The following is a 13357-nucleotide window of genomic DNA, read 5'->3' as shown; positions in this document are numbered from 1 at the left end:
CAACTGTTTCCAGAAGTCAAAGAACACCTTCGAGGACTTCACTTTGATGAAAATGAAATAGTACAAGCAGAGATGCGGTTGAGGCTCCATCAATAAAGTCAAACATTCTACAGTGACGACGGTATCAAAGAACTGGTCTCTCGTTTGGAGAAATGTGTTCGTCGCCATGGCGTCCATGTTGAGAAATAAGTATGTAGAGAAGAAGAATAAAGATGTAGAATATTAATATTTGTTTTATTTTTAAAAGTTTTAGAAGTTTTCCCATAAAAAATTCGCAGGCATTATTTTTCAGCACGCCCTAGTAGATAAAGATTTATGCTATAAAACGTTTTTCTACTGTTATTTCTGGATTATGAAGTCTACATGATTCTAGTGTTGCTCTTGATGTCTACAGTTGGTCACAACCGTTGCTTAAATGTAGATAACTCTGTTATAGTCGACGTAGCTGGACTTCCATATTCGCAAAATAAAGTATATAATAATTATATATAACCTTAAACAATTTTTAGACTGTAACACTGTAGTTAAAACATTAATAAATCAATGGTAAGCTGTTCCATGCACTTACGCGCGTATTTTTAAACTGTACTTACAATACACCTATGGAGATGACATAGGTATCAAAAAAATTTCATTTAGAATTACTGCGTCTAGCAGAGAAATGGTTATCACTATACAGTTTTTAAGTCTGATGCATCGTTTTACGAAAATTCTTAAAATTCTGAACACACCCATGCACAACTGCGATGCAGGTAAATACGTGCCTATGTTCATATTTTGCGTACGTATGGGACCCTGAATTCCTTAGACTATCTCTTATTTAGAGAACATTTTTTGATCTTGTTTGGAATTTGATTAAAAATGGTATGGTCCTATAGGACCTGCAAATCTCCAGCCCCTCCAGGTTTGCCCGGGTGGGTATTCCCTCCAATGCTACCCCCTTTCCCTTTATTCCGCCACTGAGGAGGAAAAGTCAAGGTAATGGTCTGCGTCAGCGAGTGTACAGAAATGACTAACCATTTCTCAGTAACATGAAGCACTCCCTCTACGCGGATGATCTTTCTCTCGCTGCAAGGGATAAACATTTTGAACTTGTTGTAGATCTGGGGCCCTGTCTACCTCGTCAAAGTATTACAAACAGAATGCTTCGAGACCAGATCCTTTAAAAAGTACGTGTTTTTAACTTAAGATGTAGAATTCTAAGACAAAACTCAAAATGTATTGTTAGGTTGTGGAGCCTCGAATGAGGTTTTGACTTTCCTCTTTCCTCCTGTAGCGAGGAAAACCGTATGAACCATGAAAGCTATGTGGCTTGCCTCCTTCCGTTTATATGCTAAATTCATCTGCCTCTTCTGACGACTGGCAACACGCAGAGCACTTTAGTTTCCTCATACTTAAGGTCTGATGACGTTACTTAAGGCTGAGGAATGTATTTTACGTCGGCCGAAGCTTGTAGCTTCCATTCGAAGAATGCATGAGAACCGCTCAGCTCGCGCAGAACTCTCTAGTGCGACAGGCGAGACCACGCGGCATTCAGAGGCTTTGTTCTGGCTTGCACGTGTCCAGGTCACCTGAGGGGACTCACCAAACCCCCTTGTCAGTCAAGCTAAGACAAGGTTCAGCGTATTCGTCACTGTTCGGCTCAATTTCTGGCTGCCACCTAATAATTTATAGTGAGGAATCACAAGTCTTGGAATGTGTGGGCGTGTGCAGTAGGAGGAGGCGCCTAGCGGAGTTCCCGCGACACTGGCGAGCGAGCCTCTGGAAATTGAGAAGTGCATCAACAGCGCTCTGATTCGCCTACTGCTGTCAGACGAGAAGTTTTAGAGCAAACTGGTGAGGAAGGTGCGCCCTGGCTGACCCACGTCTGCAGACATTCTGTGGCGGAAATTTATCAAACGTGACAGTTTTCACGCTATTGGCGGAAACCAGTAACATTCTTCCTGACTGGCGACTGCGGCCGGAAGGGCTAAAAAACAGAGTCGGGAGCAGGCACACGTCAAAACGGACACTCTCGGTTTGGATGCGAAAGGAGAAAGGTCGCTGGTTCTAGACGCCAAGTCAGACGGTGGATGGGACTTCACTGCGTCCCAGTCCTGACTAGCGAGATTCTTGTTCTTCGTAAGCGATCACACACGGTCGACTTACCGCCACAGAAGATTGGTCAGCGCGTGCATCAGCACCGGCGATAGGTGGCCGTTGATGTTTGCAAAGAAGACGCGCCGTTGCCACAGTGGCGTCAGTCCTGGTCCCAGTGATGGTATCGTTTTCATTTAGTATTCAATCAACTACTGAAGTAACTAAAACATTTAATCTCGTGCATTCGTATTAGTGATTGAATGTGCATCTTCATACCTTGATTGCAATCACTCTTCCTGATACTCGTGTCACTGAGTCTTATGATGTGTCATTGTTTTTAATATAACAAAAAGGCAGTTTAATTTTATTTGTATTTCAAATGGTTCAAATGCCTCTGAGCACTATGGTACTCAATAGTGGAGGTCATGAGTCCCCTAGAACTTAGAACTACGTAAACCTAACTAACCTAAGCACATCACACACATCCATGGCCGAGGCAGGATTCGAACCTGCGACCGTAGCAGTCGCGCGGTTCGGACTGAAGCGCCTAGAACCGCTCGGCCACCGCTGCCGGCATTTGTATTTCATTTGAAGTAACTTGTAGTTTCCTTCAATTCATTATTATTATTATTCTTTCCTTTCTCAGACGTTATGTCTGGTTAAAAATGGAAAGTGACGCGGACCTTGATCGAGCGTGACTTCCTTTTAACTGTACGGTATATGTTTCATCGCATTTAGGAACTTTCGGGTAATTGAACATGTATCAATAATTACAGATTACTGTAGTTGTATATATAAGTTTGGATGTAGCTGTATTGCGTTGATGTACTGGTGGATATTGTGTGGTATGACTCCTGTAGTTGATAGTATAATTGGTATAATGTCAACTTTATCCTGATGCTACATGTCCTTGACTTCATCAGCCAGTTGGATGTATTTTTCAATTTTTTCTCCTGTTTTCTTCTGTATATTTGTTGTATTGGGTATGGATATTTCGATTATTTGTGTTAATTTCTTCTTTTTATTGGTGAGTATGATGTCAGGTTTCTTATGTGGCGTTGTTTTATCTGTTATAATGGTTCTGTTCCAGTATAATTTGTATTCATCATTCTCCAGTACATTTTGTGGTGCTTACTTGTATGTGGGAACGTGTTGTTTTATTAGTTTATGTTGTATGCCAAGTCGTTGATGTATTATTTTTGCTACATTGTCATGTCTTCTGATGTATTCTGTATTTGCTAGTATTGTACATCTACTTGTGATGTGATCTACTGTTTCTATTTGTTGTTTGAAAAGTCTGCATTTATCTGTTGTGGTATTGGGATCTTTAATAATATGTTTGCTGTAATATCTGGTGTTTATTGTTTGATCCTGTCTTGCAATCATGAATCCTTCCGTCTCACTGTATATATTGCCTTTTCTGAGCCATGTGTTGGATGCGTTTTGATGGCTGTGTTAGATGATACGGGTGCTTGCCATGTAGTGTTTTCTTTTTCCAGTTTACTTTCTTCGTATCTGTTGATGTTATGTGATCTAAAGGGTTGTAGAAGTGGTTATGAAATTGCAGTGGTGTAGCCGATGTATTTGTATGAGTGATTGCTTTGTGTACTTTGCTAGTTTCTGCTCGTTCTATAAAGAATTTTCTTAAACCTTTCCATAATGTAGGTTTTTTATGTCGATAAATCCCCTTCCTCCTTCCTTTCTGCTTAATGTGAATCTTTCTGTTGCTGAATGTATGTGATGTATTCTATATTTGTGGCATTGTGATCGTGTACGTGTATTGAGTGTTTCTAGGTCTGTGTTACTCCATTTCACTACTCCAAATGAGTAGGTCAATATTGGTATAGCATAAGTATTTATAGCTTTTGTCTTGTTTCTTGCTGTCAATTCTGTTTTCAGTATTTTTGTTAGTCTTTGTCTATATTTTTCTTTTAGTTCTTCTTTAATATTTGTATTATCTATTCCTATTTTTTGTCTGTATCCTAGATATTTATAGGCATCTGTTTTTTCCATTGCTTCTATGCAGTCGCTTTGGTTATCCAATATGTAATCCTCTTGTTTAGTGTGTTTTCCCTCGACTATGCTATTTTTCTTACATTTGTCTGTTCCAAAAGCCATATTTATATCATTGCTGAATACTTCTGTTATCTTTAGTAATTGGTTGAGTTATTGATTTGTTGCTGCCAGAAGTTTTAGATCATCCATGTATAGCAAATGTGTGATTTTGTGTGGGTATGTTCCAGTAATATTGTATCCATAATTTGTATTATTTAGCATGTTGGATAGTGAGTTCAGAGCAAGGCAGAACCAGAAAGGACTTAATGAGTCTCCTTGGTATATTCCACGCTTAATCTGTATTGGCTGTGATGTGATATTATTTGAATTTGTTTGCATATTAAGTGTGGTTTTCCAGTTTTTCATTACTATGTTTAGAAACTGTATCAATTTAGGATTTACTTTGTATATTTCCAATATTTGTAGTAACCATGAGCGGGGTACACTATCAAAAGCTTTTTGGTAATCAATGTAAGCGTAGCGTAGTGACCTTTGTTTAGTATTAGCTTGATATGTCACCTCTGCATCTATTATCAGTTGTTCCTCGTGCTCCTTTGCAACAGCCTTTCTGTTCTTCATTTATAATTTTGTTCTGTGTTGTATGTGTCATTAATTTCCGTGTAATGACTGAAGTTAATATTTTGTATATTGTTGGTAGGCATTTTATGGGATGATATTTAGCTGGGTTTGTTGTGTCTGCTTGATCTTTAGGTTTCAGATAAGTTATTCCATGTGTAAGTGTATCAGGGAATGTGTATGGGTCTGCAATGTAACTGTTAAATAATTTAGTTAGAAGTGAATGTGTTGAGGTGAACTTCTTTAGCCAGAAATTTGCTATTTTATCTTTTCCAGGGGCTTTCCAATTGTGAGTAGAATTAATTGCTTGGGTCACTTCATGTTGCAAAATTATCACTTCAGGCATTAGTGGTATCATCTTGTATGTGTCTGTTTCTGCTTGTACCCACCATGCATACCTGTTATGTTGTACAGGGTTTGACCATATGTTGCTCCAGAAGTGTTCCATGTCTGTTATGTTTGGTGGATTGTCTATTTTAATGTGTGTGTTATCTATTGTCTGGTAAAATTTCTTTTGGTTTGTGTGAAATGTTTAGTTTTGTTTCCTTCTATTTTCACTTTTTCTGTATCTTCTAAGACGTTTGGCCAATGCTTGTAATTTCTGCTTCTTTTCATCTAATTGCTCTATCGCTTCTTGTTGTGAGATTTTATCTAATCTTTTTCGTTTTTTTTCTGACATTTCATTTCTTATAAATTGTGTTAGCTGTCCGATGTCTTTTCTCAGTTTTTCTATTCTGATCTGTAGCCTGTGTTGCCATGCTGGTTTTGTGGGTTTCTTCTGTGTGTTGGTTGGTTCTGATCTCTGCCTAGTGTGTATATTTAGTGTAGTGAGTGCGCCTATATAAACCAGTAACTCTTCCATAATTGTATTTTCATTTATTTTTTTGTGTATGATTGTGTTGATAGTTGTTATTGTTGTTTCGACTTGTGGGTTATTTGGTGGTCTATGCAAGAATGGTCTAATGTCTGTATTTGTGTATTTGTATTCTATATATGTCAGCTGAAATTTTTCTTCTATATCTAACACGTGTGTCACTTCGTGTTCTATTTGTGCTTGTTCTGGTGGCTGTCTTAAGATTTCGTTTTCCTCTGTTTAATTGATGCGTGTTGTTCTTTGTTTGTTTGCTTTGGGATGTTTGAGTCCATTACTGTATTTTCTTCTTCTTCTGATTGCACATTATTTTGTTCTAGTATTTGTTGTACTTGTTGTTTGATGTTTTCTAATTCTGACTGGGGTATCTTGTTATTTTTGATTATTACACGGATCTGATCAGCTAGTCGTTGTTCTGTTAAAAATTTTAATTCTGGGTATCTGGTAATAAATGTTGTGTATACTTGTGATCTGTATCCAGTTGTGTTGGTTGCTAAGGGGAGTGTGACGAAGTCTGGGCAGTTTCATCATTCTCTAAGATTCCACATCGACACAGACGTATACGGAAAGTGGCACGCCATCGACACTTTCATCGATCGCTTAATTGAAGTGTTACGATACGCGAGTTTATTTTCAGCACAGAGAAACGCGATTCCCGCTGGTGAAGAATGATTTGAGTACATAATGGCTATCGGATGTATCTAACGGTACTGGCACTTTTCAGACAGGGACTGAACACTGCATACGTGTGCCACTTGTCGTGATTTTTCGTTCAGTGCGAAACTGTCGGATCACAGCAGCATCATACCTACAGACGGCACATACAGTGCGCTGCGGCGCAATAACTGCAGAAGGAGCGCTGACAGTGTGGACTCTGGACAACTTTGTACAAAGAAAACCATGTAGGCTACGGGTCCTTCAAGAAGGACTACACCACGAGAAGAATGCAGGATTGTTGGATTTTATCTAAGGAATGTACGGATGGCAACAGCTGAAATCCGGCCAGAGCTTACAGGCAATTACCACGAACCGACGGGAACAGATTACTGGAAGCTGGGTTTATATCAGAACACTGTTAATGTTCACGTACATGTTGTGTTGACGACATCTGACGTGTTTATGTAGTAATTTTTGTAAAAGTTTAATTCGAATGAGAAATGCCCAGATATTTTATTTTTCTGCAACTAAGTATGCGAGACAAATCATTTATGTACAGTCTGAGCTGTTCTTGCAGAAGGAAGAAGGAAGTTGTTAGACCTGAGGGAGACCAAGCTTCTGCTCTTGTGGATTCCCTTTGGTGAACACCTCTTATGCAAGCGAAAATGCGATGTAAGCAGACCCCGGTGGACAGCTAGGGATAACAGGTGGCATTGTCACGTTCCGTTTTGGGGAACAAATTTTATGTGGAAAAAACTTTCGTCGCAGACAAACTGAGCAGTTAGGAGCGGCCGAACAGCAGTGACGGTGACAGATGGTGCTTTGGTGTGCTCTGCAGGAAATTACTATTGTCTGCTGAGATAGGAACACATTGGCTGGCTGCAATTAACGTGCAACTACTCACGGAGGTCCATTATGGGCTGTAATTATCGTATGGCAGCGAAATTTGGTAGACGTGCTAAAGCGTCGATACAGAACAGATTTACGCTGGAAAAGACTAGTTCCAGTCGTGTCCGCCAGGTGCAGATCTAGCGCTGTACACTACATGAGCGTATGACATCCACATTGTCGCTTGACGATCCATAGCGTCAGTGATCGCTATGGCTATCGAGAAGAGACCGTACCTCGTCAGCGAACCTGTTTCGTGTGAAAAGTAGCAATTACATTACTGCACTGCGAGAGTATCGGCGACTGAAAAGTTTGAGGAGAGGTGCCACGTCATTAAACGGTTTAAAGGCCATGATAGTGAAATTCGAAAACACGGGTGAGCTAGGTCTGGCAGTTGGAAGAGCAAGGCGTCCTATCTTGGTGGAAGTTACTGACGAGGTTGCTCCTGCTGTAACTGACCATGCAGCAGCTGCCCCGGGCTGTGTCACGAGAATTATCCATTTCCTGGTCAACAACAGTATGGAAAGTTTTGTGATCTATTTTACTCTGATACCTGTACAAGATCCGTGCGGCGCAGCAGCTGAAACCTCACGGCCTGCGGCAATGTTCAGAATCTTCTCTTCGGTTTCTGGGGCGGATCAAAGTTGATGACATGCGGCTCGCTAATTTCTATTGAGTGACGAGGCACACTTAAGACTGCAGAGTGCAGCGAATACACACAACTGCCGAATTTGGGATACTGTTAAAGCGCGTGTTGTGTATGATCACCGCTTGCGACCTCGTGGTGAGGATTCACAAGCATCTTTACTCTCGGACCGTTCTTCTTTGAAGAGAATGCGCTTAAGAGGACCTATCAGATGTACCGTGACGTCTGCACGTTATCGAGACCCTTTTTTTCTTTTCTTTTTGTGTTGACTGGTCTGATGCGGCCCGCCACGAATTCCTCTCCTGCGCCAACCTCTTCATCTCAGAGTAGCACTTGCAACCTACGTCCTCAATTATCTGCTGGATGCTGGATGTATTTCAATGTCTGTCTTCCTCTACAGTTTTTGCCCTCTTCAGCTCCCTCTAGTACCATGGAAGTCAATCCCTAATGTCTTAACAAATGTCCTATCGTCCTGTCCCTTCTCCTTATCACTGTTTTCCACATATTCCTCTCCTCTCCGATTCTGCTTAGAACCTCTTCAGTCCTTATCTCCTTGTACACCGTGTAGTTCTTGCTTTGGAAGACCACAGCTGTGTGACACCCCTGTTTTAATGCAAGATGGAGCAACATCTCATGTAGCTCACCCAGGGTGCTTAATGCAACCCCCAACGAACGTTTTACCCCACAGCAAGAGCTCCTGATCTGAATCAAGGCGACTTTTGACTCTGGGGACATCTAAAAGAACACGTTTACCAGGAACACGTCCCGTCTCTGCCTGATCTGAAGGCAAATATACAGGAACACGTCGCTCAGATTCCGCCGGAAATGCAGCGAGCAACTGTTGATCACGCCGTTTTACGAATGCAGCGTCTCGCCGACGTCTCCGGTGCTCATATGTGTAAGCGGCGGTTAGTCATAAAATCAACATTATGCCTACGTCATTTGTTTGACCTTTTCTGTCCACGCCCCATTCCTAATCCACTACATATGGAAACATCTGTGTAAGTTTTTCTTGCATTAACAGCGCCAGATTTGAACCTGGTGGTCAACATTGGAACTAATTTTTTTCCAGCGTAAATCGGTTCTGCATTAACGCATTAGAATATCTCACAAATTTAGCTGCCATGTGATAATTACAGGACACATTGGTCCTCAAACAGTAATTGCACTTTAACTGTAACCACTTGGTATTTATTAATGCGTCTGGAATAACAAGTCCTCTCTAGCAATTATTAGCCGTGATTGCAAGACTTACCACGCTAAATTACGATGTGGCAATGATAACACCACTTTGCTCCAGGCAGGCGCAATAAGAGCAACTATTACGACGCCTTTGTAGTATCATTTTAACCAGAAACCGCGAAGAACTGCAGAAATGATTTTGACACCATATTCTCAACGGCACTATTCATAACAAGGCAAGCTACAAAAGACTATTTATTTGTTATTCCTGTAAAAGCAGAGCAGGTGTGTCTTTCGTCACTATAGGGACACTTGTTATTGTTTACCTTCAAGTGCCCATTTCATTTTAATTAAATCCTATACAGAAATTTATCGATGCTGGGTGTAACAGCAGTAATAGTAACTGCAAAGTGATAATCTATTTATGAGAGAGCATTACACATTTTTCATGGGTACCCTTGTTGCAGCACTTGAGTAAAATTATTTTGCATATAGTCAGTTTCTTAAAGTGTCAAGGGCATATTGGCTTTGCTCAAATGACAAATATTAACTTTAAATGTTTTTTTTAAAGACTTAAAAGTAACAAAACGAAGTCACTAAATATCTTGCTAGTTTCATTCTGGTTCTAAAGTGCAAGTTTCAACTTTCTTGAAACATAGGTTGGACAGCTGTTCCAAGTTGAATGAGCAGATTTGACTTCCAAATTTCGTTCCTTCAGAATGCGGCTACCGTAAACGGCAAAAAGCAGAGTTGAATTTCAGTAAGAATTCTTCAAGGTGAGTTTAGTCAAGGTAACTGCTCCAGTAGTGATTGCAGTCACTACGCTTAGTGGAAAACATAAATTATCAAAACGATAGGTCAAGGTAAGCATTAAAGTGTAGCAAATACTTTGATCCTAAGTACGATGACCCAGTAGCCAGTCTGCTACACAGTCTGGGACAAATTCGATAGCTAAATTAAAATTCAGTCACGTAAATACGCGGTCAAGATCAGTCAAAGAGTGCGTTATAGTTATCATCGTGCTCAAAATACTAATATCGTTACTTGTATTCGCGAGTGTCAATTCATACGTTACAGAAGAGAGACGCGTAGCAAGGATACACTGCTTCACAGATGCGAACAGACTCGTAACATCAGGCGTAAAGAGAATGAAATATTTGACAATAGGATAGAGTCGTCATTAGTTGAGGTCTCCATTACTCGTGCGCCGTTTATAGCTGACGCCATACCGCAGACAGCAGAGGTTTGCACGGCGTCAACTAGAGAGTATAAATATCTATGGAGAAAACATTCGTGTGCGCAGAACGAGAATTCTGTCCGCAACATCTCCTGCAGATCACCTGAATTTCAGACAGCGCATTTTAGCTCTTTTAGCACTTCGCGTATTTTGAGTGTTAGTACTTCGCTGCTACAGATACGTCACCTTCAGAAGTAACGTGAAATTTTGTATACGTGAATACGCATTTTATAGACATCTTAACAGTCTGATGCCAGGAACTGTAGTTGATTTAAAGATGTGAAGAGCGATGGTTGTGTGCTTATTTGCCACAGTATCGTGAGTCAAAGCACTAAAAGCACTCCGTCTTCAGGCCACAAGTGACCCATCGGGACCATCCGACCGCCGTGTCATCCTCTGATGAGGATGCGGATAGGAGGGGCATGTGGTCAGCACACCGCTCTCCCGGTCGTTACGATGGTTTTCTTCGACCGGCACCGATTCTATTCGGTCGAGTGGCTCCTCAATTAGCATCACGAGGCTGAGTGCACCCCGAAAAATGGCAACAGCGCATGGCAGCCAAGATGGTCACCCATCCAAGTGCCGGCCACGCCCGACAGCGCTTAACTTCGGTGATCTGACGGGAACCGGTGTATCTACTGCGGCAAGGCCGTTGCCCATTGTGACTCAGATTACACTTTATTTAGGTTTTTTCGGTAACGGGATAAGAAGTCACAACCAACAATATTTTTTACTTATTCGCACTGTCGAATCTCTGCTTTAATTAACTTGCAAAGGCACTGTAGAGGGCGCCTAAGAGTCCAGAAAAACAACGCATTTGGAAGTATGGAATTGTTGCGGTAAATACGGTAAGCGATTTGTACGACCTGGTTGTGCATTATTATTCTCAATTTTTATTTATTTACCCTTCTGCTTTTTATAGACACGTAAAATATCTACAGCATTTCTTCGACACTTCATCAGAAAAGTAAAAGCATACATTACGCCCAAAAACGAACAAAAAATACAAGATCAGTGGTCGAAATTTGGAGTAATAAAAGAAGTTGTTTTTCGATTTTCTACTGCACTGATTCACATTCTCGAATCTGTTCTCATCAATTACGTTACAGTGCCACTGTATAGGAGACTGAACAAATACTTAGATACACACATGGGAATAAACTGAAGTAAATTAACCAAACTGTCATGTATAAATTATATCTGCATATGAACATAGGACCAGCATGTATACACTGACTGGCAGTCTAACTCAAACACACTTGCAAATTTATCTAGTACTTGTCTCGTAAACACATGGCCATAAAAACGCAGAAATTATCTCTGCAGTACAAGACTTTATAATACGGTGTCTTGATATTCTTCAACATATAAAGCGCCTCATATCAATACGAAATTTACAGTCATATATTTTTTGTACATACCTATAAAAAGCAAGTGGTCTTCCTTTCACACATTACTCTTTACATCCGTAGTAACAATACTGCACCATAGCGTTTACTAAAAACTCAAACGTGCAGAAACGTATGTAAAACAAGACGAATACATATAATATTCCGTTTCGCTATTACTGCAAACTATAGACAAGCAATGTCGCCCCAAAACCATGTCACTAGCCCTGTTTGATGCTGAGAACATGCGCAGTAGACTTTGCTCACTCCATAGATACGGAGTCAACTGGCTCATAGAGTGGCATTCTGCGGTGTTCAGCGATAAATCTCACTTCTGTTTGTGGCGGTCCGTAGATGACATTGTGAAAGGTCGTAGGAAGCAGAGATCATCGAGACGCATGCTTTACCAACTCCTGGAACGAAGGTGTGGATGGCTGTTGCATATGTCAACAGGATTGATTTGGTAACTGTTTAAAGGAGGCTGAGAGCTCGCTTGTGGTCATGCTTTCACGACAAGGTACGAAAAGGCATCCTCCAGCAGGATAACGCAAGACTGCAGTTCACACGACAAACACCTAAGCTGGCTTGTTCAGACCCCTAATTTGTCATCCATGCAACAGGGAAAATAGAAAAACTGCAAACTGAGGGAATGACAAGAAAACGGACAACTTAGCTAAAAATTTGCAACACGACCGAGTAAAAGAAGACTGAAACAAATTAAGTCTAGCATATGTAAAGCTCAGCTTATTGAAAACAGAAATCTATGCAGAAACGTAACTGATGAACAAGGAAAAGCTAAATTCAGAACACTAAGGAAGTTATTTATTAGAGAAGATAGGGAAAAAAAAGTGGCAGAAAACATGTGCACTGGAATAACTGATACATCCTAAAGATCAGCAAATATATTTTTTTAATAAATGCAAAGCAATGATCTCGGATAAAGTAGAAGTCAAAGAGGGAAAAGTGCTGTGTGGTGTAGAAGCGAAACAATAAACTTAGGGATTTTATGACGGAACATCTTTACTGGAGCTTGTAATAGGAAAAGCAGAGGAAGTTGACAAAGTAGACAACATTCTGCAAGAACAATTTGAGAAAGCTCTTAAAAATTTAGGAGAGGAGAATGAAAGGGGTATTGTTGACATTCCTGGAGAACTAATCAACAATGTTGGTGAGGACATTAAAAAGGTGTTGCTGAAATTAATTAGGTCCATCTATAACATACGAGAAGTACAATCGATTTCCACAAATGCATTACGGCTCCTATACCGAAGAAGGCGACAGTTACAAAAGGCGTGCTGTGCTGAACTTTAAGACTCATATCGCATGCACCCGAAATTCCCGTAAAGATAATTAAGAGGAGAACTGAAGAAAAGTTGGAAGATCAGCTTGGATCCAGAAGAGGATTAGCAACAAGGGATGCGGAACAAGACAGGCAGTTCTGGCACTGAGGCTTCTTATCGAAAAGCAAACAAAGAAAAATAAACTTGCTTACCTTATCTCTATGTGGTGTCACCGCCAGACACCACACTTGCTAGGTGGTAGCCTTTAAATCGGCCGCGGTCCTTTAGTATACGTCGGACCCGCGTGTCGCCACTGTCAGTGATTGCAGAACGAGCGCCACCACACGGCAGGTCTAAAGAGACTTCCTAGCACTCGCCCCAGTTGTACAGACGACTTTGCTAGCGATGCTACACTGACAAATACGCTCTCATTTGCCGAGACGATAGTTGGCATAGCCTTCAGCTACGTCATTTGCTACGACCTAGCAAGGCGCCATT

At 40.8% G+C, this 13357-nt stretch overlaps 1 pseudogene; it reads right to left on the bottom strand.

Annotated features, from left to right (window-relative positions):
• Positions 1–10730: 10730 nt before the first annotated feature.
• LOC124712586 lies at positions 10731–10848 on the bottom strand (annotated as a pseudogene).
• Between the last annotated feature and the right edge of the window lie 2509 nt (positions 10849–13357).

Source organism: Schistocerca piceifrons, chromosome 8, assembly GCF_021461385.2.
Source record: "Schistocerca piceifrons isolate TAMUIC-IGC-003096 chromosome 8, iqSchPice1.1, whole genome shotgun sequence".
Lineage (NCBI taxonomy): Eukaryota > Metazoa > Arthropoda > Insecta > Orthoptera > Acrididae > Schistocerca > Schistocerca piceifrons.
Note: the sequence above shows the minus strand (reverse complement) of the source record. Positions and strands in the feature narration are given on the sequence as shown.